This window comes from Alnus glutinosa, chromosome 12, assembly GCF_958979055.1.
Source record: "Alnus glutinosa chromosome 12, dhAlnGlut1.1, whole genome shotgun sequence".
Lineage (NCBI taxonomy): Eukaryota > Viridiplantae > Streptophyta > Magnoliopsida > Fagales > Betulaceae > Alnus > Alnus glutinosa.
In genome coordinates this window covers 20,787,741-20,799,221 of record NC_084897.1, presented here as the reverse complement: position 1 = coordinate 20,799,221, position 11,481 = coordinate 20,787,741, and the positions used below count along the sequence as shown (strand labels likewise).

At 34.1% G+C, this 11,481-nt stretch overlaps 1 long non-coding RNA gene across 2 annotated transcripts; it reads left to right on the top strand.

The window, feature by feature from the left end:
* The first annotated feature begins 7,980 nt into the window (after positions 1-7,980).
* On the top strand, positions 7,981-9,800 carry LOC133852366 (uncharacterized). 2 transcript variants are annotated; one of them, XR_009895925.1, is made up of 4 exons: positions 7,981-8,559; positions 9,087-9,141; positions 9,232-9,596; positions 9,653-9,800. It is a non-coding gene; the product is annotated as an uncharacterized LOC133852366 (long non-coding RNA). The 2 variants fall into 2 exon arrangements; XR_009895924.1 differs by having other exon boundaries at positions 7,983-8,559; positions 9,232-9,800.
* The last annotated feature ends 1,681 nt before the right edge of the window (positions 9,801-11,481 follow it).

Below are 11,481 nucleotides of genomic sequence, written 5' to 3'. Positions count from 1 at the left end.
GCCTCGAAGGTGAAGGATACTGATTTCCGTAGGAGCTTCAATGGGCGGTCGTGAAATTCACCTTCTACGGTGAAGGGTATAGAGGCGCGTTTAAGATGAAGGTTAAAATTACAGTTAGAACAATGGTAAGCGTAGCCCTCGTATATATGCTCATCGCAGAAATGACATAGCTTATCATCTGGGCTCCCTTCGAGGAGAATAAGAGGGTGTTGCGGGTGCAATGGATATTGCTGCAACTCGCGGGGTTGAAACTGCACTCTATCTCTGTGCAACTGTAAAAAAAAAACCCGAAATTCTTTTGAAGGACCCAGAACAACGATGTGAAAATTAATACGAATCAATATGGTAAAAATTCAAGGTCAATGGATGATCCTGTAAGAAATGCTGAAGCTCCATGCACGTACGTACGTGTCTTTCTCTTTCCGTTCCACACAAAACTAGTATTATTCCTATATACAAACAAGGCAACTTTTTGAATTAGAAATATGCATGCTTTGTTTTATGGATGTGACAGATCATCTATTAATTGTTATAATTAAAGAAATTTTTAGGTGATTCTCTCCTAAACTTACCGCCACATATCCGGTAGGTCCAGTTGTTCCTACTCCTAATTAATTTGTCTCTCTTCAACTATGCCCTACACCAAAACGGGACAATTAATTATCTTCAAACTAACAAAAAGAAAATAAATAAATAAAGGACCCAAGCAATCTCTCAGAGTTCCAGACTCCCAGTTTAGTGAACGATTCAATATTATGAGGGAAGAAGCTCACAAAAATGCATCGCAATTTTAAGTAAAAAATAACAACTAAACAGGACCTTTTCTAAAATACATGTTTTTCGGAATACAAAGCTTATTATTAGGGAAAAATATATTTTAACTCCAAGTTGTACCCTTTTTTTTTCTTTTCTTGTTCTTTCTTTCTTTAAAAAAAATAATAAATTAAATTTGCCTACAATGTTTAAAAATTAATAACGAAATGGCTATAGCGGCAATTTCAGAAACTTGGTGAAAATACATTACTAATTTTTAAACATTTGAAATTAAAAATAAAAAAATAAAAAAGTGGTACAACTTGGTGTAAAATGAATTATTCCCTTCTTACTATTTTGCTGAAAGAAAAAAAATCACACACTAGATATCAATCATATCATAACCAGTCATCAATACACACAGGCTCACAGCAAAGCATCTAATTTTAGCTTCGAAAGGTAAGATCGGCTAGAAGCACAACTCTTACTTCTGCTGCTCCAAGGGAAAGACTAAGGAGTTGATGGGTTTGAGTTTGCGAGGATCAATAACGTGATCTTTATATAATATAATATAATCAACGGAAAAATAAATAAATAAAAGGAAAGACTAAGAAAGAAAAAAAAGCAAGAAACATTGAAAAAGACAAAAGAAAAAGAAAAGCAACAAGATTAATATTCTTGTTAAGCAAAATTCTTGCGTTTCACTCAATTGCAAGATACTTTTACTTGCGTTGTTAAATTTTGCAAATATACTTTTCTATTGCCTTCAAACCCATAATCAGAAAAGTTAAGACAAAGAAGGTACGGTGGGATTCCAATAATGTTAATTCCATTCAAAAAATACTTTACATGTGTTCTTAAACATTGCATATATACTTCTGAATATTGCATTCAAAACCATCATCGAAAAAGTTATAGCAGGCAGGCTCCCTAAATTTTGATGCTAACTCTATTAAAAAATGCTTTACACGTTAAACTTTGCGTATATGCTTTTGTATCGTGTTCAAAACCATCATCGAAGAAGTTAAAGACAACCAAGTCTTCTAGATTCCAATGCAGATTCCATCCAAAAATAAGTTATCTACGTTTTTATATTCAAATCTAAGTGATCTAAATTATATTCAAATCGCTCCCGGTCGTTTTAAAGTGAATTCAAAGGTTATTAAGGCATGCAAAAAAAAAAAACATAATTTAGTCTCTAGATTCAAATTTCGTTAAAACATTTGACGGATTCCGGTAGATGTCACATCAGCACCAATAAAATAACGATACGTATCATTATAAATAAAAAATATAAATATATAAAACTAAAAAAATTATTATTTTTTTTTTAAAAAAAAAAAAGAAAGGGGTGGCCACCCTCAAATTATTTTGTAGTTTTATAAATTTATATTTTTTAATTAGAAATGACACATGTCTTTTTATTGGTGCTAATGTGGCACCTAACGAAATTCACAAATGTTTTAATGAAATTTGATTCCAAGGACGAAATTATTTTTTTACATACCACAGGAACCTTCGAATTAACTTTTATACGACGTGAAGCGATTTGTAATTTAAGATAATCATATAGATGAATTGATTTTACATTTTTTCGTTAAAATTTACATATGTACTTTTGTATTGCGTTTAAAACTATATTCAAAAAAGTTAAGACAAGCAAGTCCTCTAGATTCCAATGCTGACACCGTTCGAAAAACTCAACCTACAGTGTTAAAACTTTTCATATCCGCTTCTGAGTTGCGTTCAAAACTATCAATGTCTATCATAAATTTTTTTAGACAAGCAGGTCCTCTAATTCCAATGCTGACTTTGATTTACCTACGGTTGGGAATTGGGCCAACATTGAAAGTCGGCCCACGTTGCATTATTAACCAAAGAACCTTGGGCCCAATAAAACCCAGAAAAGGATACGCCAATCCAGTTTCATAGCCCCATGCAAAGCAGGGGATCATCTCCAGTAGCAAAAATTCAAAATCATACACAATCTTGGGGTCTTGCCAACATCGATATCCCAGACTTTGTGGGATAATAAGGTTGGTTTGAATACAGAGAAGAAAACTTATTTTTCTCTGAATTCAATTCTACCTTCAACGAGGATTGGGACTCACGTACAGTGCGTGGGTCCCGCATTTACTTAATAAAATAATAATAATTTTTTTTTTTAATTTTTTTTAAAAAATAATAACTTTTTTTTTTTAAAAAAAAAAAGGCAGGGTGGCTGCCTGTTGGCAGCCACCCCTCAAAGGGGGTGGCACACTGCCACCCCCGACACTTGGGGAAGGCCGCGCGGCCTTCCCCGACCACTGGGGGTGGCCGCACGGCCTCCCCCGACCTCGGGGGTGGCCGCACGGCCTCCCCCGACCTCGGGGGTGGCCACCCGGCCACCTTTAAATCTAGGGGTTGGCCTCGCGCTACCCCCTGAGTTTGCCGGGGGTGGCAGCGCGCCACCCCCAACCACTTGGGGAAGGCCGCGCGGCCTTTCTCGACCACTGGGGGTGGCCGCGTGGCCACCTTTGGGTGGCAGCGCGCCTTCCCCAACCACTTGGGGAAGGCCGCGCGGCCTCCCCGACCACTGGGGGTGGCCGCGCGGCCACCCCTTGCTTCTATATATATATATTTTTTTTTTATTTTAATTTTAATTTTAATTTTGTTTTTTCTTTTAAAAAGAAAAATTATTTATTTTTTAATTAAATCATTATTATTTAAATCATTATTTCACATAACTTTTCACAATACCAATCATTATACACAACTTTTCAAACTTCCAATCATTTCTTACCATTAAAAATAATATTTTCTAATCTAAAAATTCAACACCTAAACACAACTTTTTGCCTCGAAATTCGCAATTAGAATAAGAGTTCAATTCTAATTCTAAAAATTCAATACACAAACGAACCATAAAATCCCGAGAAATTATATTACAAAACATATTTATACAACTTTTATACAACATACTCACATGGGATGGAATTCATGTAAGTAGGATTCACCACATGAGTCCTACCCTTTATGAGTGTGTTGTGTAAATCTTGTTACGTAGGAATCACAACCCTAAAATCTCAATAATTAAGCTTCATAATTTCTCTTTCTTGCATGTGCAACTTCATTTGGTATTCATCATGTTGAAAATTATTTCATGAAAATTTAAGTTTATTTTCAATTTGAATATATGAAAATTTAAGTTCATTCTTAATTTGAATATTTAGACATCCTTCTATTTCTTTTATTACTCTTTGTCCTACATTGAAAAACTTTGAGTATTTTATGTGCTTTATAAGCATTTATCATACTCTTATACTAGTTAACAGAGATTTTGGTGGACAAGGTGAAAAAAGGTATTAAGATGTTTTTTTAAAAAAAATAATAATTAATTTTGCAAGAAATTAAGAGTGAGTCTATAGTCTGAGTTTTTGTAGTTTCACTTTTCTTGAATAAGTGAAAAATGTAAAGACAGAAAGAAAAAAGAAAAAAGAAAAAAAGAAAAAAAAAAAAAGTCAACGACTGCCGATCTGCCGGTTTACAGTGCGTTGTTCCTTTTTATTTTGTTGATTTTCCTAGTTTTTTTGGGCTTTTTGTTTTGGGCTTTTTTTTTTTTTTGGTGTGGTTTGGGTTAACACGATCTTATTACAAAGTGAAAAATAATATTATTAAAATAACAAAAATAAAGTTATACGAGTTTATACGAGTTGGACTTGTTTAAGAAACTAACTTAAATTTTTGTTCAATCTCTGTTCATTTAATAAAATGAACAGATCCTGAGCCGAGCTTATCTGGTCCAAGCCCAAACTTATTCGCAGCTCTGTTTATTTACAGTATAATGCCCCATAAATTACCAAGAAGTTGTCAATGTCTCCCAAAGCCAGTAAAAAGACAAAAAAGACCATAGTTTAAATTTTCAATAAGACTTAAAATACTCCTTTAAAAAAAATTTTAAAAAAAAAAAAAAAACACACACACACAAAACACAAAAACCAAATAATGATCAAACCACCTCAAGACCATTAAGGTTATTTGGCTACCCCCTAGCAAGCAGAGGGAGTGGCCAAATTAACCACGTCCTGGTTAAGCGATCAGGGCCTTGAGCCCTATGGTCACCTCAAACCACCCCCTAAAACCATGTGGGAGTGGCCGAAACCACCCCCAAACGCTTTGAAGGTGGCCATATTAGTCGTAGGGGGTGCTCGAAACCAACCCCAAAATTCAAATTTTTTTTTTTTGGCCTTTTTGTCCGCCCCAAATCGACCAAAGGAGTCACTCCCTTGGCCAAAAATTTGGTGGCCGGCTACCCCCTTGCCAATTGGCCACCCCGTTTGTTGTTTTAGTTTTAATTTTTTTGTTGTGCTTTTTAATTCCGTCCACCTCCAATCGGCCAAAGAAGCCACCCCCTTAGCCAGCCGGCTACCCCCTTGCCAATTGCCCACCCTTTTTGTTTTTATAGTTTTAATTTTTTTGCAGTGCTTTTTAATTAATTTTATTTTTATTTTTTTATAATTTTTAAGTTTTAATAAAAAATTTATTATTAAGTTTTTAAATCAAATTTTTTTAAGTAGAAAATGATATCGTTTAATGGAAAACGAAAAATGCTCTATTTTGCAAATTTTTATCCCCAAAAGTAGTCTCTAAAGATAATAACATATTTTTAAAAATGTTATCTCACATGAGATTGTACCACATTATTTGAAAATTAAATTTTAAAAATAAAATTAAAATGTGTAGCACTTTCTAATGAAAAACGGTACCTAGAGCATGCATACGGTAATTTTTCACTGCTGCATGCAAGCCGCATCCCATCCCAAATACCATTATGACTATCAAGGGTGGACTAATAATTAAGCCTCGTTCATTGTTCGAATTTAGATGAGCATGTGTATCTAGATATTTAAATATCGTATTAGTATGAATTTGGGATGAATTCGTCTGTGGAGTATTTTCATTTCTCTTGTCACCCTAGTTAGGGAAATCAAATTATATAAAAGCATCCGCAAAGATTGTTCCGTTTTGCAAAAAAAAAGCCTGGAAAAAAATAATAAAAAATAATTACTTCGTTTAGGATAAAAAGAAATTAGAACTTGCTGGAACATCCTAAATGAAAAATAAAATAAAATAAAATAAAAATCTTACAATTAAACTCTTGCTCATCATATGAAAGTAAATTAATTAGAAAGAGAACATATAAAAAAATATATTTAAAAATTAATGATCAGATTTATTTGAAAGATATTAGGTTAGTAAAGAAAAAGTTTTAAAAAAAGAAAAACCCCGTTATTAAACCAATTTGTCCTTTGTCCAGATGCTTGTAGCTTGAAGGTCAAAAGTCGCATAACACTTCACGTGATTCACTGACAGAATATGAGTTTGCCAATATCAAGGGACGCGTGCCCAATAAAACTGTAGTACCTGAGATTTGCTTGATTTTTTTTTTTTTCTACATACATTTAATGAATCTGTCTCCTTCTCTCATATAATTTTTTTTAACTTTTTCTCACAAATTTATTTTACTTTAAATCATATTTATATTTATTATTAATTTTAAAATTAACAGTTTACTATTATATTATGCACAAATATACCTTAAGTTTTTCGGGAAAAAAGTACAAATTTTAATACTTCAAGTAATGATGGGCAAATTATTCGCTTACCGACCGCTTATCGAACCTTCATCGACCGCCTACCGACTAATTTCAGTTTGGTAGTCGGTATAAAATTTTGTTCCGAAAGCCGGAACGTCAACCGAACCGAACAAAACCGACTTTTAAGCAGTAACTGAACCGCCTTTTATTTCGACAGATTAATCAGACCGACATAAAACAAAACGACGTCGTTTTAGTAAGAACGAAACATTTGATCTTCTCTTTTTTTTTTCTTTTTTTTTTTTTTAAAAAAAAAAAAAATCAAGACGACGTCGTTTGATTACCAATTTTAACCGACTTAACCGACCGCCTATTAACCGCTTAACCGACTTAACCGATCGCTTATTAACCATTTAATCGACTTAACCGAAATAAATTCACCGACTGCATTCCGACAAAAGTCGGTTAACCGACCGAATTAACCGGCTTAACCGCCTACCGAATCGACTCCCACCCCTTCAAGTCTTAACCTGTTTTAAAATTAAAAGTACAGATTTTATTTCGGTTTGAGTGGTTTGCCAAACAACTCTGGCCCCGTTTAATAGAAAAATGATAAAATTACAACCCCATCACAACTCTCTTACAACCTCCACTCACAATGGTGTGGGGCCATGTGTGTGGGCCCCACACCATTGTGAGTAGAGTTGTGAGGGAGTTGTGCAAAGGGGTTGTGAGCCAATCATGTCCCCGTTTAATAACCCCCTCCCCTTATTTTTACCTCTCCCAAAAAATCATCAACTCAAAACATTCTTAACAATTTTTACTTTTTATATCATATCAATAATTTTTTATTAATATTTAAATAAAAAAACTTACTCTAATACAAAATTTTTTTATCTTTTCATATAAATTTTCTCTACTTTATATTACATCAAAAACTTTTTACTTTTACTCAACAAAAATATTCCATTGTAAAGAAAGGGGAGGGGAGGGGAAGGGAATTACTAAAGGGGCCTTCTATTATATTTAAGTTTCTCTTCTCTTTAATAATGACACGTATCCTTAAAGATGGCCGAACTTTCGCACGGCTTTTCCTCATTGAAAGGGCATAATCGTCAAATTCAAGGGAAGACCGACTTCTCACTCGGCAGAAAAAGCATGTGAATACACGTACATATCACAGTACACTGTGCACAAGGACAATGAACAGTGGAGCTGCAGGGGGAAAGTGCGGGGAAGGGAAGCAACTTCACATGACACTGGGGTTTTCAGCCTATCCGATCACCAAGTTCACGATTTTCTCATGAATGTCTGACATGAAGAGAGAGAGAGAGAGTACTGTAATTGGGGGCATCTTCTTGCGATTTCGATTTTGCCCCGTTTGAAATTCTCTTTCCCTTTCCCTTTCCTTTGGAATTTTTTTTTAATGATTAAAAAATATGATTGATGTGATATAAAGTTGAAATAATTTATATGAAAAAGTGAGAAAAATTTGTATTGTAGTGAGTTTTTTATTTAAAAAGTAATAAAAAAAGTGTTGATGTGATATAAAAAGTAAAAAAAGTAAGAATATTTTGAAATTGATATTTTTTGGAAGAAGTGAAGGGAAGGGGAGGGAAGGGGAATGGGGATTTCAAACAAGGCCGAAATTTGAAACTCAGCAAAGCAAGACTTCTTGGAGCTCCACATGCAGATGCACTGTCCTGTACGTTGCGAACCAAACAACAGGTATACAGTGTCCTGGTAAATGGTCAATCTTCCCTAAAAAGTCTGACACATTTTATAAATAGAACACCCTTTGCTGTGATTCTTCTCATTATCCCAGACACTTGACAGACTTCACCCTAGCCTCTTCCATTCTCAACATTTTTGATTTTCTCATACCCGCCCTTGCGGCCCTCTCCAGCATTTTCACCGGCCACCAGACATCACCGTTCCGCCACCATATATACACCACCACCGTTACACCTTTAGACCCAAAATAGCGGCCATACGAAGGAAGGCGCTATATGCTCGGTGTTGTACAGTGGAGTGGCCAGGAGCTGTTGCCGTACGGTGGTGGTCGTTCAAGGCTGTGCGCTGTTGGTAGTTAACGCCCAAAAGGAAGAAAACACTACGCTCGCTGTATTAGACCTCCGATGGCAGATAGCCGGAAACTACTTTGGCCCAAACAAAAATACGGTGCATCTGACCTCGAGAATAAGCGGTTTTGGGAATATTAGGAATAGAGGTAATACTTTTTTACTTAATCTATCACTCTCACTAGAAAATGCACAGATCAAGTCATTCTCACAGATTAATGCTATCCCTGAATCTGATAATATATCAGCTCAAATTAGTGGTCGCATGTATAGACTTCTTACTAACTCTTTCCTCTCAGGTGATTGAGGTACGGCTGCTTCTCTTTTGATACATAATTCTTCTTTTGCTTGGCAAGACTTGAACCTAAGTCTTGCCCCGATCACATCCAACCTGTTACTATTCAATCCATATGACTCTGAATGATTGGAAATTGCTGAATATGTACTTATTTAATTCGAAGTTATTCTTCTAGTTGTTGGTCTAATAATTATTAATCATGCTCCACCGTTGGATCCCAACATGCTTTTATAATGCATGTCATTTGTTTTTGCTTTATTCTTGAAATTATTTTAATTATGTTGCATTGCTTTATCCTGTTCTTAGGTTTTGATAGATGCAGCAGAACACTTATCTCATATTCCTATGTTCAATAACCTGACGGATTTGGTATTTTAGGTTTTGATAGATGGAGCAGAACTCTCCATGTCTCAAGACTATGGCATTTTTTGAGGTAACTTTATTGTACTTGTGAGTTTATATGTTCCATCTTATTGCTGATTTATTAGCATGGCTAAAATTTTTAATTTGTATGATAATTTAGGTGAGAGCTAGACCCACTGCCTCTATGCTTTTTGTCCCATCTCAAGCGGATTGGAGTCCATAATTTTGAGGGATCTAGAAAGCAGTTGTTTGCTGTGAAGATTTTGCTCACGAATGCCGATGTTTTAGATTAAATAATTATATTTTGCTCAGATAGCTTAGTAGGGATCTTGGTGAAGCAAGAAATCTCTACAAACAATTGATAGAGATCCCTAAAGCATCACAAAATTGTGAAATCCTTCACTTTGAACAAGATATAACTAGAAGAGACTCAAGAAAATTAGTTTGTTTTAGCTGTTAAACTGTCAGTTTTTTCTATTTTCTTCGTTATGTTAGCTTCATCTCTAAGTTTGATCTTATATAAAGGTGAGGGAGAGAACTATAGATTGAAATGTTAATTGTTCACTTGATCTTATATAAAGGTGAGGGAGAGAACTATAGATTGAAATGTTAATTGTTCACTTGTGAACTTGGGGATTGGCACTATCGAACTTGCTATATCATGTCAGTTTTTTTGAATACAATTGTAACATTTCAGGGTCTTATATTGGGAAGAGATGAATTGCTTATATAGAGTGAGTGGTTTATAAAGATACTTATAGGTATTAAGTTTTAAATTGCCTAGTTAGTAAGTGAAATTGAAATTTATAAGAAATTTTAAAAAAAGTTTCAAATAAACTAATACTTTTTACTGATTCTTTTTTTCTTGATTTCTTATTTCTTTTTTATTTTTCCTTTAAAATCAGTAACAGTTGAAGGTAACTATTAGATAGCCAATTGGGCAATGCTTTAATTACTGATGTTTTTGTTTAGATATGTTAATTTGATAGTTGGTAGTGCTGGAATGTTCCACAACTTTTGGCCTTCATATTTCTAACAAAACCTTTGAATCCCCTTCTGTACAGAGAGAGCAAATTGGTTGAAGTTATCAGTTATTTGTGCCATTTTGAAATAACCCTCTAGATCCCAATGCTTTCTATCTTTTAACTTTTATACCTAAATTGTTTACATCTTTACTAATTAACTTTATCCTCATTCATCTACAAGACTTGTCTAAGCATCCAAAGTAAACAATTTTTGGTAAAAGAGAAACAGTGTTAAACAACATGATGAAGACCTTGACGCTTGGGTAACACATTTACGGCCCATAAAAGAGGATAATTAAATCTACAATTTCATTTATGTTTCCAAATCACTTTCATTTTTTTAGAGTTAGTACAATAAATTCCAAGAACTGTTCATTTTAGTAAAACACCGATATCCAAGGATCACCGGTGTGTTTGGTTAGAATATAAAGTTGAATAATATTTTATTTTTTTCAAAAATAAATTATATTTTATTTAACTTTTTCAAATTTTTTTAGATTTTATCTCACAAAGTCAAATTTCGTAATTCGCACAGTATATTCGAATAATTTTTGGATTCAACACCCAAACGGACCATAGTAATACAACAAAGGCCTCAACTTGAAGCAATTAGAATTCAAAAACGGAAATCCCTAATTTTCATGAATAAACAACGACAAATTCTGAAACTTGTCAAATTAATCGAAATCATTGCAAAGTGAATGAACCTACATGTGATTCTAACATCTATAAACAAGACCCATTCATCAATTTCGAAATATTAAGGCTGAACTATTTTAAAGTTTTGCTGCATATTTCCGTCTTTTTTCTTTACTTGAATGTGCATATTATTGCGGTTAATCTGAAATTGAGTTGTGATCAATAAATTGTCGAACTAAAGGTAAACAATCTGAGCTACTATTCCTTGTATGTCAACCAATTTGTATATGATAACATCTCCATGTTAAAGCATTTTCAAAATTAATATGTGGATATATTTATTTCGTGTCTTGGGAATGTTTTAAAAGGAAAGTGTTAAAGAGCATTAAATGAAGATAGTCTCACATAGAGAAATAAAAAAGAAAAAGAAAAAAAGAAACTGTAGTTGGCATTTATAAGGCCCAACACACTTTAAGCATTTAAAGTAATACTTGGGTGTATACTAGTTCGTATATACTCTAGTACGGTGCAAACCACCGGACGCACACACGCGTGCGTGTGGCAATGGGCTGTAGGGCGCACTTGGCACTTGGCACTGGAGCAATCTAATCATGACCTTTCAATTTTGGATGGTCATGATCAATCGATCTGGTGGTTTAATCTAAACCATAGGATGCTTCTTAGGTAGATCTAATGGTTGGATTTACTGGACCATCACTAAAATAAACTATAAGGTCAAATCACAT